The sequence below is a fragment of the Oryctolagus cuniculus genome, chromosome 6 (genome assembly GCF_051225735.1).
Source record: "Oryctolagus cuniculus isolate XC-2025 breed Fujian yellow rabbit chromosome 6, ASM5122573v1, whole genome shotgun sequence".
Lineage (NCBI taxonomy): Eukaryota > Metazoa > Chordata > Mammalia > Lagomorpha > Leporidae > Oryctolagus > Oryctolagus cuniculus.
Genome location: NC_142872.1, coordinates 7313455 through 7327963, shown reverse-complemented (window position 1 = coordinate 7327963; position 14509 = coordinate 7313455). Strand labels below are relative to the sequence as shown.

Here is a 14509-nt window from a genome sequence, read left to right as displayed (position 1 = left end):
TCTACAGCAAACCATTCCCAGTTGTGAAAGAGGGGTTTCAGCACACCCTTAGAGTGTGAGTTATCACATTCACAAGAATCTTCACTCAATTCATAGAAAACCCGTGTTAGGAAAAGATTTAATTTCAGCTTTTTTTTCATGCTAGAATAAACTGATGCTTTAATTTCAGTTTTCTCTGCACTTTCCAAAGTTACCTTGAACGTCCTTGAGTGTGGGTTTAAAGGGGGAAATGACTGGCGCGGTGCTCGCGGTGTGTTCAGCTAAGACGTAGCTCCTGTGCACCCATTTGCCTGGCCGTGCTGGGGGTGTGAATGGCCGAGGTCAAGGCCTCCAAGTCCATGTGGCACAGGTTTCCAACCCCGCTTGCATCTCAAGTGTCCCGCAGCACGTGGGCTGAGCTGGTGGCCATTCTCCCACCTGCAGATGCCTGGTCCATCCAATTGACTGCAGCTTTGCAAGAGGTTCAAGGCCTGGAAGGGCTGAGCCCCCTGAGGCTGCGGCTCAGAAACCCACGTCCGGCTTTTGTGACACCTGGCCGTTTGCCACGTGGCGGCTAAGGGGTCTGGGACCTCATTCTGCAGGAACTCACCAGATCATGTTGCAGCATCCAGCGTCTCAGAGAGACACTTGGCCCTGACCCAGGAAACAGCACTACTGGCTGAGTTTTTAAACGCATATGGAGATGTCAAAAACCATGGGAGGGCTTGGATTAACCCCAATGGGCCATGCAAGAAAATTGGCTGGGACTTCCAACTAAAACCTTGGAGTTGGAAGTAGTAGGATTGTTCTAGAAGGTAGCTCAGAGACTTAGAGTGATGTTTATTGATTGCTCCATGTGGTTCTTCTAAAAGCTGACATTTTGTAAATAATAAAGTGTCACAGAAAGTGTTGATGTCACAGTTGATGTCACTCAGTGATCGGACGTCAGCTGATTCCCCTCCCCCGCCCCGCCCCTGCTTTATATTTTTGTACTTTGCACACGAGCTGCAGTGATGTAAGAGTAGGGATTTAAGGCCGGCGCCGCGGCTCACTAGGCTAATCCTCCGCCTTGCGGCGCCGGCACACTGGGTTCTAGTCCCGCTTGGGGCGCCGGATTCTGTCCTGGTTGCCCCTCTTCCAGGCCAGCTCTCTGCTGTGGCCCGGGAGTGCAGTGGAGGATGGCCCAAGTGCTTGGGCCCTGCACCCCATGGGAGACCAGGAGAAACACCTGGCTCCTGCCTTCGGATCAACGCGGTGTGCCGGCCGCAGCGCACCAGGTGTGGCGGCTATTGGAGGGTGAACCAACGGCAAAGGAAGACCTTTCTCTCTGTCTGTCTCTCTCACTGTCCGCTCTGCCTGTAAAAAAAAAAAAAAAAAAAGTAGGGATTTAAGAGTCAGACTAGCTGCCTCCACTATCTAATACCTCTGAACCTGGGCAAATGGCTAATCTCACTGTAATCCCATTTCCTTCTCGAAACAGGGTTATAGTATTAGTAATACTGGTCTTAGCACAGCTCTTGTGAGGACTGAATGAGGTAATACAGGTGAAAGTTCAAGCAGTGCCTGGCACATGGTGACTACCCACAAATTTTAGCTGTCACTACCACACTTTGTCGACTGCAAGACTCCCTTTTCCCTTTCATCTTTAACTGCTTTCTAATCAGGATGTACCTTAAAACTGACGACGTGGCCTGGCTCAACAAACTGTTTCTCAGTCTTGGTTGAAATCCATGCATAAGTTTTCCATTTTGTGCCTTTTCCATAAAAAGTTTTATTTATTTATTTGAAAGACAGGCAGAGGGAGGGAGGAAGGGAGAAAGAGAGAGAGAGAGAGAGAGAGAGGTCTTCCACCCACTGGCTTACTCCCCTGATGGCTGCAATGACCTGAGCTGTGCCAGTCCGAAGCCAGGAGCCAGGAGCTTCTTCCAGGTCTCCCAAGCAGGTGTGGGGGCCCAAGCACTTGGGCCATCTTCTGCTTTCCCAGGCCATAGCAGAGAGCTGGATAGGATGTGGGGCAGCCAGGACTTTGGTGCCCATACAGGATGCTGGCACTGCAGGCAGCAGGTTTACCTGCTACACCACAGCACCGGCCCCTCCATGAACTTTTTGAGGATGTGCATGGATTTCAGACAGTTTTTTAAATTCCACTTTTATGAGTTTTCGAAGTACTCTGTTAGGTGAAATCGAGGTGTCATGCTGAGGTCATGTTTGTGTGGGTAGGTGGTGACCTTCCTCTAGGGCTTCCTTCCATGAGAAGGGGCACCTTAGCCCTAGTGCTTTGGCCTGCACTGTAGAGGCATCTCCCTGAGGAGTGCGGCAGAATCTGGGCCACAGGGACCCAGCCCTTCCTTGCCAGGTTCTCTTGGGGTCGCGTTACCCACAGAAAAACCCACTCCCCTTGGCCCTGCCCTGCGGGGGGTGGGGAGTCAAATCCAGGGCAGGGCTGGGCTTTGGGGCATTTTGCAACAAACCTGGAGAAAGATGAGTGGAATCAATATAGGTACCCAGTGACAGCTTCGACGGAAGCTTTAGTGGAGCCGGGTCCCCCAGTCTTTGGGGATGGTGGTTTATGCAGTCTGAACAAGCCTGTGTCAGAGGCTGCGTCCCCGAGGCCATGCAGTGTGGAGGCTGCTGGGGTCTGCTGTTGATGCAGGCTCTTTCCCTTGGAGGCAGACCCACCACAGGCATGGGGTCCACACTGGCTTCAGAAGACTTCCACAAGGGGCTGGCAAGTGAGCTGACCCTGGCCCACTGTCCTCTCAAATGGCCTGTCCCCCACCTGGATTTCCCAGGTGTTGACCGGGGATAAAAATCAGCCTAGTCAGGAACAGAGTTCCGTTTCTTTGGGGTTAATTAGGATTGCAGTGTGGGAAAACACAGATTTAAGCTGTCTTGAAACGGCTCCTCTGAGATTTTGCAAAATGGTGACCACATTTAAAGCTTAACGCCGCAGAACGGCATAGTGATTACATCATTTGCTCGTCAGGCATTGTGATTGGCACTAACCAGAGTCAGGCTGGCTTGTGAGAAGGGGGCAGGGTGTTGTCTATCTGTAGGTGATTTAGGGGACCCCGAGGCATTTACTAAGAGTTAACAGAAGCCTCTGAGTGACAGTTTGACGCAGTCCGAAGGTCAGCTTGCAACCCTGACCCAAGGGCAGGCAGCCTAGTTCAAAGGTTCAGCTGTGAGCCGCATCTGAAGTGGTTTAACCTGATCTCCAGCTCCTCTTTAAACGCCTTGAGCCAGTGCTTGTTTTGTCCATTTTGACCTTGTTCCTTGACGCAGGCCTGCCCTGGCCTCCTGGGCTTCTCTGCAGACCCCGAGGGCCTCACAGGGCTGAGAAGCTGGAGAGGCGAGGTAGGAATCCAAGTCGAGGGCTAAGTGAGGCCTTGGATTTTCTGCAGCAGTGCGAGCTTGCAGCTTTGAAGCTGCGGAGCCGTGGAGGGGCTGTGTTTCATGGGCCTCGGTTAGGAGCGTCCGACCCTGGGAGCGCTGGAGGCCCTGTTCTGCGCCCGGGGCCATGGAGTGGATGGGAAGGACGAGCCTTGGAGGCACAGGCTTGGACCCAGGTTCAGGAATCACTCCCCAGCACCTGAGCTCAGCATGGCCTCGGGGAGAAGGCCAGGTGCTCAGGACTGGGACAGGAAAGGTCGGGTCCCGAAAGCACACGGTGGGGTGCTCGTGGGGGAACATGTGTGTTCCAGTGGAAACTCGGAACTGACGTTGCACCTGCTCTGGCCCGTGTCCTTGTGTCCCCGGCTCTGAGGGTGTGTGAGCTGTCTGACAGCTCTGGACGTTGAAAACCACTGACCACTTGTGCCCACATTGAAAACCACTGACCACTTGTGCCCACATTGAAAACCACTGACCACTTGTGCCCACAGTGTGGGGATGCGTCCTTCTGGGGAGGCAGCCCTCCTCCCCCGTCTTCCCACCTCCCCACCCTGTGCAGAAGCCAATTTGGCATCGTTTGTGTATTGATACCTACACTCCTTAATCATAAAACGTGTGCTTCCTTGACTTCTGGGAACTAGTCCTCTACTTAATGAGTTAAATGAAATTTTTTGCATGTGTTTTTTTTTTATAACTATAGAAGAATCACAGTTCTGCTTCTCTTAAAGCTCATCTATTTATACTAGAAATATAGGATTCAAAGGGGAAGTAGAGATTTGGGAAGTTTTAAATACACAGGATGGGATGAAACTTTCCTAAACTAACAATGGCAGTGTCACCAGGTCAGATCTCTGAGGCTGCTCAGAGCAGCAGTATCTTAAATGCCCTTCTGGGAGACCGTATGCATGGGTGGATTGCACTCAGTCTGGAAAATTCATGGTCTCCAAAGTAAAGTCTTTCCAAGAGATATTTCCCAATTCCTTTGGAGTTCATAAGTCATGGCCGCTAGAGAACTGCCTAAGCTCTAGTGTGCTGGCACAGCTCAGATCAGGAAAGAGGCCTCCCCATCTCGTCGCCACGGGATCTTGCTGTTGTCTCTGTCAGCTCTGGTTGGTTTAGAGTACCGAATTCTGGGACTGTGCTGGGCTGGCTTCCGCAGGCACTGGGGATGGAGTGATTTTCTAACTTTGATAGATGCCGTGCCAGTGCTGTGATAATCTTGTCTGTCCTGACAACGTGCAGCGCTTTCAACTGTTTTCAAGGGTGGCTCATGCATGCTTTAGCATGAGGTCACAGGGTATCTTACTGACCACAGAAATTCTGGGAGGGCACAGCTTCAGGTGCAGCTTATGCTCCCAGCATTCCCACCGTGGAGACTCCCTCTACCAAAACCAAACCAGATAAGAAGTTGTGAGGGGTAAATTTGAAACTGTAAAGTCTTTGAATTTGAACACTGAAGGGCAAAGGAATACATTCTGGACTTTAAGTTCCATTGCAATCTGATGTTTTTAGAGCCTCCTCGTAAGAGGGCATAACATGTGGACCTCATCTGGTTTTCGTGAATTGCTAATGGAGGAGGATTTATACTCATTTCTGTGTTGGCCATTTTATGTGGTGCCCTTGATGTCATTGTCATCAGGGAACTTTCTAATGAGCTCTGTTTGCCAGCCAGGCTGTTCCATGTGATACATGGACATTTTAACGGCGCTAGGCCAAATGCCTGTCCCATGTGTTACTGTTTTCATGGTACAGTGATATTTAATTTAAAATGATCTCATACACATTCCGATCGGTCAGATTCCAAACCGATGTCATGTACTTAAATTAATCACTGAGTCAGGGTGTATATGTACCAGGGAATTTGAAAAGCCTGTGAAAAAGATTGGGGCTGGTGCTGTGGCGTAACAGGTTTTGTTGCCACCTATGTATGACTCTGGCATCCCATGTGGGTGCGGTTCGAGTCTCGGCTGCTCCACTTCTGATCCAGCTGCCTGCTGGTGCTGCTGGAAAAGCAGTGAAAGATGGCCCAAGTGCTTGGGCCCTGCACCTGGCTCTTACTTCCTGCTCTTGGCTTCCACCTGGCCCAGCCCTGGCCATTGCGGCCATTTGGGGAGTCAACCAGCAGATGGAAGATCTCTCTCTCTCTTTCTCTCTAACTCTGCCTTTCAAATAAATAAAAAATAAATCTTTAAAAAAAAAGTTTGTGGTGGCCAGTGCCTCAGCTCACTTGGCTAATCCTCCGCCTGTGGCCCTAGCACCCCAGGTTCTAGTCCCGGTTGGGGTGCCAGATTCTGTCCCCGTTGCTCCTCTTCCTGTCCAGCTTTCTGCTGTGACCTGGGAAGGCAGTGGAGGATGGCCCAGGTCCTTGGGCCCTGCACCGCATGGGAGACCAGGAAGGGCCTGGCTCCTGGCTTCGGAGCGGCGTAGTTCCAGCCGTGGTGGCCATTTTGGGGGTGAACCAACGGAAAAAGGAAGACCTTTCTCTCTGTCTTTCTCTCACTAACTCTGCCTGTCCAAAATAAATAAATAAATAAAAAAAAGAAAGAAAAGAAAGAAAGAAAAAAATTTGTGGAAAAATGAAAAATTTATTTTGATGCAAAAAATGTTTGAAATACATGTGACTTTTTTTCAAAATGTGAGTTTTCCACGAACTTCTTGAAGACTCCTCATGTATACACATATACCATATACACTTATATTTTCAGCATTTGAATGAGAGCTAACTTACCCATGGAGTTATTTTAATAATTTATTCAGGAACAATAACAGTGTTGTGTAAAAAAATAAAACCTTTCTAAAAGCCTCAGGACAGAATTTTCACCGAAATTGATCTACATTATAAAAATGTTGTTAGAACCTCAGTCTCCCAAGATATCTTTTATCAAAAGCTTCACTTGTAGGTGGGATAAAGAAGTTGAACCAGTGCACACAATGATGCATGTGTGTGCAGAAAAATGCATGTTTATGGGTCAGAACCCCATACAGCTTTGCAGACTCTCTTACTTTTGTGACTGGTGTTTGAGCTATTTGCTATACCTTTATCCTCCTATATTTCCTCACATTCCTGAAGAGACGATAATCAAATATATGTATGTATTTTTATGGTATATATGTATAGGTATATATGTACCAGGTTGAATTTATATATGTACACACACACACACACACACACATATATATATCTTTTTTTATTCACAACAACTAGTACTACTATACTTGGATTTCATTTTTACATCAGGTAGTTGTAGACACATGCCTTTCGTTGTCAGAAAACAATGATGTTAATCTAATATCTATGTGGAAAATAATAGCATGAGGGAACTGGGATCCACAGTAAAGTGTCCACTCCCTGAAAGCCCAGGTGCCCAAGTGAGTCTGACATCCTAAGTCTTAGGCCCCAGCAGTCTGGGGCCACTGGGAAGGCAGCAGTGAACTTACAGCTCTGGCCTCTGCCACTGTGGGATTTCTGGCCCTTGCGGGGTCCCAGGGCTTTTTTTTTTTTTTTTTACAGGCAGAGTGGACAGTGAGAGAGACAGAGAGACAGAGAGAAAGGTCTTCCTTTGCCGTTGGTTCACCCTCCAATGGCCGCCGCGGCCAGCCAGTGCACCGCGCTGATCTGAAGCCAGGAGCCAGGTGCTTCTCCTGGTCTCCCATGGGGTGCAGGGCCCAAGCACTTGGGCCATCCTCCACTGCACTCCCGGGCCACAGCAGAGAGCTGGCCTGGAAGAGGGGCAACCGGGACAGAATCCGGCGCCTCGACTGGGACCAGAACCCGGTGTGCCGGCGCCGCTAGGCAGAGGATTAGCCTATTGAGCCGCGGCACCGGCCCCCCAGGGCTTGTTGTGTTGTGTGTGCACCGTGCTTCCAGCTCCCACCTGATGGACATGTGGCAGAACTCAGCCTTCAAGCTTTGTTGCCCTGATCTGCAAGGAAGTGGTAAGAACAATATTTGTTTTGTATCCACTATAGACATCATCTAATTTTTTTTAAAGATTTATTTATTTGAAAGGCAGAGTTACAGAGAGGCAGAGAGAGAGAGAAGAGAGAGGTCTTCCATCTGCTGGTCTACCCCCCAAATGGGTGCAATGGCTGGAGCAGAGCCGATCCAAAACTAGGAGCCAGGAGCCTTGCCCGGGTCTTGCAAACTAGCGCAGGGGCCCAATGACTTGGGCCATCTTCCACTACCCTCCCAGGCCATAGCAGAGAGCTGGATCCAAAGTGGAACAGCCAGGACCTGAACCGGCGCCCATATGGGATGCTGGCACTGTAGGCGGCAGCTTCACTCACCATGCCACAGCCCTGGCCCTGAGAACCATAGTTTCTTCCAGTGACCTCCACCTCCTCAATCTCTCCTCTCTGGCACCTTCTCTGGCTAAAGCCTCCCTTAGGAAGCTCTGTCCCAAGGATCCCTGGAGTCCTTTGTCATCCGTGTTGTGATCTCTTAACTGGGAGCCCCAGGCCAGGCTCAGCTTGGGTTTCAGCTAAGATCTTCATTATGTTTGGCCTTCTGTCTTCTGTTGATGGTCATAGTGTCTTATTGTAGTCCATGTCCCTGTGAATTAGAAACTAGGCAAGAAATGTTGGTAAGCTTGGTGTAAATGAAGAATAAATGAGTTCTGCTTAGAGTAGCAGGGTCTTCCATGTAAAATAAAATGCATGAGCCCTAGTGAATTTGGGGGTCTTCATTTTGGCTGTTCTGACAGCTTTATGATTTGGCTCTTGGATCAATAGCTGAATCTCCAATCTGTGATTGGCATCCTGGTTTTTCTGTGACAGTCCTGGTGTCCTGGAATAGTAGATTAATAGTGTCCTCTTTCATTCTCTAAAGAGCTCTGGGGCAGGCATCTGGCTTGGCAGGTAAGACGCTGGGTTGTAATGCCTGCGTTCTATTTCGGAGTACCTGGGTTTGATCCCTGCCTCTGGCCCCTGACTCTAGCTTCCTGCCAGTGCAGACCTTGGGAGACAGCAGGTTGTAGCAAAAGTAGTAGGGTTTCTGCCACCCCTGTGGGAGACCTGGATTGAGTTCCATCATTTGGGCTTGGGTTCTAGCCCAGCCTGGGTTGTGGATATCCGGGGGAATGAGCCAGCGAGTGGGAGATCTTTCTCTCCTGTCTCTCTCTGCTTCTCAAATATTTTTAAGTATCCCAGATTTCAAAAATAGATTAAGTGATTGCTCTGCAGATGAGTGATAGCATCAACAGATGAAAAAACTCTTACCACTTCCTTATCCAAGTGATCTATTATGTCAGAGTTACACTAAGGTGTGGGGAGCAACCCGGACTAGACTGAGTTACTGGAATTAAGACTTATTCTATGCATCTGCTCTCCCACAATGTGGCGCTGGGAGAGGAGAAAACAGCTTTTACACAGCTGCCTCCAGTTCAACCAAGAAACTGTAGGACCTGCTCCTGATTGGAGGAGAGCAGCGTACTCGGCGTGTGGGTAGCAGAGTTGGGGTTGGTGGAAGAGGACTATAAAGGAGGAGAGAGACGGCATGCACCAGGAACATCTATGGGGAACATCTAAGGGAACCCGTGCAGCCCCCGAGAGAACCGGCCGGCGGTGTGCCGCTCCCCTGCGGAAGTGGGGAATGTGGCCAGGGGGAACTGCCCTTCCACGGAGGTGGAAGGGATAGTAGCCAACCCGGGAAGAACCAGCAGCAAACCCGGGGAGGGCCGAGCAGACGAAAGAACAGCGCAGGGTCCTGTGTCGTTCCTCCGCGAAGACGGGGAGCGACACTAAGGTTCACACAAATGTTTAAAAAGAAACATGAACATCTACACAAGAGCGCTCTTCTAAGGATTTCTGGATTGGTCTGCCAAACAGAAGCTGAGCTGAAAGGAGGGAAACCAATATTAAGTCCTTACTGTTGATCTGGATCTGTGCTAGACACAGTCCCATGGCTGAATTTGTTTAAACCTCAAGATGGATATAATCCCCTTCCGTATGAAAGGAAGTCAGGCCTTCAAGGGATACCTCACAGGCCTCAAGGATGACAGGAGCAGAGGCGAGAGATGGCTCTGAGCATGGAATAACTTAGGTTGGACTGTTTGCATTTCTGACTATCATGTGGCATCTGTGGGTACCATCAGATGGGGCACCCTTCCGGGCAGGATTTGAACATAGCCCTCATGCTTGATTAAGAGGCAAGAGTAGGGTAGAAGACAAGTGCTTAACTTAATTCTGAACGATTTGGAAAGCTTCAGTTTGGCGGATGTACGGGACGTCATATCACAGCTTCAGTTTGTTGGAAAGCTTACCTGACTAGTTATTGCTTTGGTTTCTAAAGTCTGTGGTTTGAAGAACATTTTCAGGCATGTAATGAGTGAATGGGAAGGAAAATGGCAAAGGGGAAATGTGACTTAGCCATTCTGGGTGTGTCTCACGATGCAAGCTTTCATGTGAGCAAATTAAGGCTTAGAGCACAAAATAACAGGACTCTGAGGGATGTGGCATGGCATCCAGCCCATCCATAATCATTGCAAATAAGTGGTGTGTTAGGGCTTATGGCTGCTGTTTGAGTTTTGTTGATTGTCTCTTCCCAGTATTTATTATTTCTCTCTTTTCTTTTTCCTGCCTTCCTGTGTATTATATGAACATTTTTTGAAATTCCATTATGACTTTTCTGAAATTTTTGAATGTGTGCGTCTCTACAGTAGATTTTTAAATGGTTGTTTTAGTTATTCCGTTAAACCTACATAAATCATTACAGCCTACTGGTCTCAGCATTCCACCAGTCTAGGTGGACTTCAGAAAGTTACCCACTTTAAGTACCTTTACTGCTCCTCTTTATAACATAAATGCCTAATACTTCTTCTGTGTGCAGTTGAGAACTGTATCAGATGATATAATTTCCACTTTAGCCATCAAACGTAGGCACTCAAGAGAAGTCTATTCTGTTTACCCATATTTTTACTCTGTTACTTTCTTCCTTTGTTAACGTTCCAAGATTCCTTCTTTTATCCTTTCCTATGTGTTTAAAAAGCTTCTCGAAGCCACTTTTTTAGAAGGAAATCTTCTAACAACAGATTCTCTCACTTTTCCTTCTCCTGGGAATGCCCGAGTTTTCCCTTCATTTTTGAAGGATATTTTTGCTGAGAGTGGGATTCTGGGTAGTTGTTCCTTAAGCACTTGACAACTTGAGCCGCTTGCTTCTGGCCTCCGTGTTTCTGAAGGTTGATGACAGCTCTGATGTGAGGTGTTTTTCACTCTTACTGGTGAGGCATCATTTGCCTGTGGCTGTTTTCAGGACTTTCCCTTGTCTTTGGCTTTTAGAGGCTTGATTACGACGTATCTTGGTAGGGATCTGAGTTCATCCTATTTGGACCTCATCTTCTTGAATTTGCCAAGCTGGGGTGTCATGCAGCTGCTGTTTGACAAAGCACTCTTCCATTCCTGCTCTTTGTCCTCTTCTTCCTGCCCTGGGACAGCATGGATGTTAGCTCCTGTACATGGGTCCTCTGGTAACTTAGGATTGTAAAATTTTCAGTCTATTTCCTGTCTCTCATTCACTTTAGATAATTTCTGTTGTTCTGTATTCTGTTTTAAAAGTATTTATTTATTTATTTGAAAGGCAGAGTGACAGAGAAGGAAAGAGGTTTTCCATCTTCTGGTTCATTCCCCAGATGTCTGTAACAGCTGGAGCTGAGGCCAGACTTCCTCCAGGGCTCCACATGGGTGGCAGGGACACAAGTTCTTGGGTCATTAGTCACTGCCTTCCCAGGTGCATTAGCAAGAAGCCATATTGGAAGCAGAGTAGCCCACATTCAAACTGGCAGCCCCGTTTGTGAGGTGGGTGTCCCGGGTGCTAGCCTGACCTGCTGTGTCACAAGACCCACTGCTATTATTCTATCTTCACCCTCTTCTTAATTGTGCTGTTCAGCCATCCATTGAGTTTTTAATTTTTCCTACTGTGTTTTTCAGTTTTAAAATTTCTCTTTATTTCTTCTTTATTCCTCCTCCTTTTTCTTTCTCTGCTGAGACTTTCTGCTTTTTGTATTTGCTCCCAATGTGTTTGTAAACCTTGTGGAGACAATTTTGTGACAGTTTAAAAAAACTTAGCAATAATTCCAAAGTTTTTGTCATCTCCATGTGGGCATCTGCTATTGCTGGAATGCGTCTCCAAAGTTCACGTGTCGGAAACGTGATCCCCAGTGCAGTGGTGTTGGAAGGTGGGACATGGACCGGTGGTTCGGTCGTGAGGACTCTGCCTGCTTGGACAGATGAATGCCCTAATCGCGAGAATGGGTTCACTGTTACAGGAATGGGCTGCGCTCCTTACAAGAGCGTGTCTGTGGCCCCTCTTACTCAGGCACGCTCCTTCCCCAACCCTCCCTCCCCCACCTGCTCTTCGCTGTCCACCGTGGCATGCCCCAGCACAAAGGCCCTCTCTGGATTCTGGCCCCTCAGTGTTAACTGCCTTGCTTCTCAAACCTGGAGCCACTGTTTATTATGAATTACCCAGAGCATGGTATTCTGTTAGAGCAGCAAGAACCAGCTGAGACAGCAGCTGTTTACTTTCCTTTCTCAATCAGGGTGAGGTTTTCCTGGGGTTTGGTGCACAGTGTAAATTTTTACCTTCTTGATATTTTGGGTATTGTGTTACGGAATTCTCTATCTTGCTTGAAAACTCTGTCTCAGCCTGCACACCAGCAGGGGAAGGGCCTATTAATGCCCACTGGGGTGGAGGTTGAGGTTCCCCATTCAACTTCCGTGGATGCTCTCAGGAGAGGAGAGGTGTAGGTGGAAGTCCAGGCCCCCAGCTGGCCTTTGCTGATGGCCTGGAGGCAGGGCTACAGCTTTCCTCGTGGGATTTGACCGCAGTTGGGTGATGATGTCACATTTTTCTGCCTTGCTAGGCTGACCCTTCCTTGGTTTTGTTTTTCATCTGTGCCTGTTTCTAGTGGCCTCTGTGGCACCCAGTCTAGAATATAAAAGGCATAAGAAAGGCCAGAGACCTCAGTGCTGTGTTATTTTTAATGCTTCAAAGTCCCTGGCTTGTCTGTCTATTTGTCTTCATGTTTCAGAGTGTTGTTAGGGTGTATAGAGATTGGCGGTATTTCTGGAAGAAGGAATAGGGAGAAGTGTATGCACCGCACAGTGCAGCCCTTTTAGCCTTTGTGTGGCACCCTCAGGCATTTATTTATTTATTTGAATGACAGCGATAGAGAGAAGGAGAGAGAGAGAGAGAGATTGATCTGCCATCAGTTGGTTCACTCTCCAAATGGCCCAATGTCCAGGGCTGGGCAAGGAGCCTGGAACTTCTTTTGAGTCTCCCATGTGGCTGCAGGGGCCCAAGCACTTGGGCCATCCTCTACTGCTTTCCCAGGTACATTAGCAGGGAGCTGGATGGGAAATGGAACAGCCAGGACTTGAACTGGTGCTCACATGGGATTCTGACACTACAGGTGGAGGCTTAACCTTTCACGCCACAGCGCTGGTTCCTCCAAACACTTTGAGTAAGCATGAACTCCAGAAAGTTTCATAACCAAGACAGACATGCGAGTCTGTGTCTGGATGTTATTTGTGATAAGGACAGTAATTTAGAAGCAACTTTATATCGATTTTACCTACCTTGGTCTAGTTGGCTTTTGTTCAGGTTACATTCTACCAGATTACTTTCAGCCAAATTTCTTTGTTTTCCCAAATCATATATAACTGTCCAGGCCAAGTCCTTACTCCCTGACCTGTTGAGTAAGTATAGATGTTTTTCCTAGTTGGTGAGATAATTTCAAAAAAAAAAAAAAAAAAAAAAAAAAAAAAAAGGACTATGGGCTTTGAAGTGTGAATGGGGGCCCAAGCTTTAAGCCCCCACCTGTGGTGCCTGCATCCCATATGAGCACCACTTCAAATCCCAGCTGCTCCACTTCCCATCCAGCTCTCTGCTAATGGCCTGGGAAAGCAGCAGAGGATGGCCCAAGTGCTTGCACCCCTGCATTCACGTGGGAGAGCCAGAGGAAGCTCCTGGCTCCTGGCCCTGGACTGACCCAGCCCTGGCTGTTGCAGCCATTTGGGGAGTGAACCAGCGGATGGAAAATCTCTCTCTGTCTGTAACTCTGCCTTTCAAGTAAAACAAATATTAGGGAAAAAAAAGAAGTGAGAGTGCTTCCTCTAATCTCTCTCTCTTTTTTTTTTTTTTTTTTTTTTTTTGACAGGCAGAGTGGACAGTGAGAGAGAGAGAGAGAGAGAGAAAGGTCTTCCTTTGCCGTTGGTTCACCCTCCAATGGCTGCCGCGGCCAGCGTGCTGTGGCCGGCGCACGGCACTGATCTGATGGCAGGAGCCAGGCCCTGCACCCCTGGTCTCCCATGGGGTGCAGGGCCCAAGCACTTGGGCCATCCTCCACTGCACTCCCTGGCCACAGCAGAGAGCTGGCCTGGAAGAGGGGCAACCGGGACAGAATCCGGCGTCCCAACCGGGACTAGAACCTGCTGTGCCAGCGCTGCAAGGCGGAGGATTAGCCTAGTGAGCCGCGGCGCCGGCCGCTTCCTCTAATCGCAAAGCTCACTTCACAGGTGGGGCCCATTGACAGTTCACCTGTGCAGGGCATTGCTGAGTAATCTGACGGAGTTTGTTCCTTGTTCTGTTTCCAGGGTCCTGCTTCTCGTTAGCCGCGCAGCAGGTGCTAAGGTCCAGCAGCTCCAGGTAGAGGACCTGGAGGGTGTTCCTGGCTGGGCCCCCACGGCCGCCTCAGGCGATGACAGGGCCAAAGCATGCCCAGGGAGGTGGGGAGATGGCATATGCGGCTAAGGTGGGGTGCTCGCATCCCCAAGGCCACAGCACGGAGGCTGCCGGGGCGGCCTGTTGCTGAAAGTCGGCCAACACGACTGACTGCCTGTCAAGTACAGACAGCTGCGCGTGTTCCCTCTGTCAGGATATTCCCGCAGCTATGACAGAATCGCAGACTCGGCATCTGCCCCGGCCATGGCGCCAATGCGGTGACAAAAGTACTTTTCCCCTTTCTTTTTACCTCTGCTATGAGAAATCAGCAACTGTGGCTCTCTCGCCTAGTCAGCGACGAATCCTGTCTGTAGTCTGTGGAACCCCTGCCTCTCTCTGTCCTCTTCCTGACTCAGCTGGGAGCTGTAAGAGCCTCCTTGTTCCCTAAGACCCTGGCCACCTCCCTCGTGTGAGCACTCT

At 49.0% G+C, this 14509-nt stretch overlaps 2 long non-coding RNA genes across 4 annotated transcripts in view; both read left to right on the top strand.

Moving 5' to 3' along the window:
• Nucleotides 1-14509, top strand: part of LOC149125993 (uncharacterized) — a 95854-nt gene that overhangs the window by 21845 nt on the left and 59500 nt on the right. The gene's annotated exons all lie outside the window — the stretch shown is intronic.
• The window catches only part of LOC149125994 (uncharacterized), a 36753-nt gene continuing 25020 nt past the window's right edge, over nt 2777-14509 (top strand). Inside the window, exon 1 of the long non-coding RNA XR_016235072.1 lies at nt 2777-3336. This is a non-coding gene — a long non-coding RNA (uncharacterized LOC149125994). The remainder of the gene's footprint in view (nt 3337-14509) is intronic.